The 876-nt window shown below is 39.6% G+C and overlaps 1 protein-coding gene across 3 annotated transcripts in view; it reads right to left on the bottom strand.

The window, feature by feature from the left end:
• Positions 1-609: 609 nt before the first annotated feature.
• Positions 610-876, bottom strand: part of LOC139754968 (triokinase/FMN cyclase-like) — a 28,747-nt gene continuing 28,480 nt past the window's right edge. For all 3 annotated transcript variants that reach the window (XM_071672811.1, XM_071672812.1, XM_071672810.1), the window contains exon 13: positions 610-876. This exon is cut by the window's right edge and continues 463 nt beyond it. The gene's annotated coding sequence lies outside the window, so the exon portion shown is untranslated.

Here is an 876-nt window from a genome sequence, read left to right on the forward strand (position 1 = left end):
AATAGGTGTAATCTTTCCCTATGTAGAACTTAAATAGGTGTATACAAATGAGTACAGAGACACATATCAACAAAGCACGCGCATTATCTCCCGTTTTCCGTTGGTGTAGAAGACTGGCGTTGCTGACCATGAGTCACGCATGAGCCCTGTTCCAGGATCGAACCCTAGGGCGCAGTACGTGAACCACAGCTATATATATAACCCTAGCTGTTCACCCTCCCGTCCAGACTGGTTCATGTGTGGGGACCTGGTTGAGGAGGGTGCGCGCGCGCGCTCGCACGTTTGTGTTTGTGTGTGTGTGATTGTATGAGAGTAAAGACATGATACACACACACACACACACACACACACACACACACACACATCTATAAAGTGCCATGTAGAAATTGTGATAAGTTTTATGTTGGGCAGACTGGTAAGGATCTTTCTGTTAGACTTAAGCAACGTAAATATAGTATAAGAACGAGACACGAATCAAAATCCTTGTTTAATCACGTTAAAAACTATGATCATTGTACTGACTGGAGTAATGCCATCTCAGTTATTAACTCATAACTCTATTACCACGAGAAATATCACTGAATCTTCTATTATTAAAAACACAGAGAATCATAATCTTAATATTATTGAAGGTCTATACAAATTGGATAACTTTATTGTTGATAAAATTTGTAAACAATTCACCTTCTTGTCCACATAATAAGTTTATGATACGCTCCTTGTCTGTCTTGAACTATCACTTGTTTACCAAATGGCGTCCTAGCTACCTCTCTTCATTGTATATCAACTGACTGTTATATCTCTCTCTTGTGTCTCCCCTGATGATGATATGATTATGACACGAAAGTGCACTTGGGAACTTTTCGTGTTTCACTT

Source organism: Panulirus ornatus, chromosome 18 (assembly GCF_036320965.1).
Source record: "Panulirus ornatus isolate Po-2019 chromosome 18, ASM3632096v1, whole genome shotgun sequence".
Classification (NCBI taxonomy): Eukaryota; Metazoa; Arthropoda; class Malacostraca; order Decapoda; family Palinuridae; genus Panulirus; species Panulirus ornatus.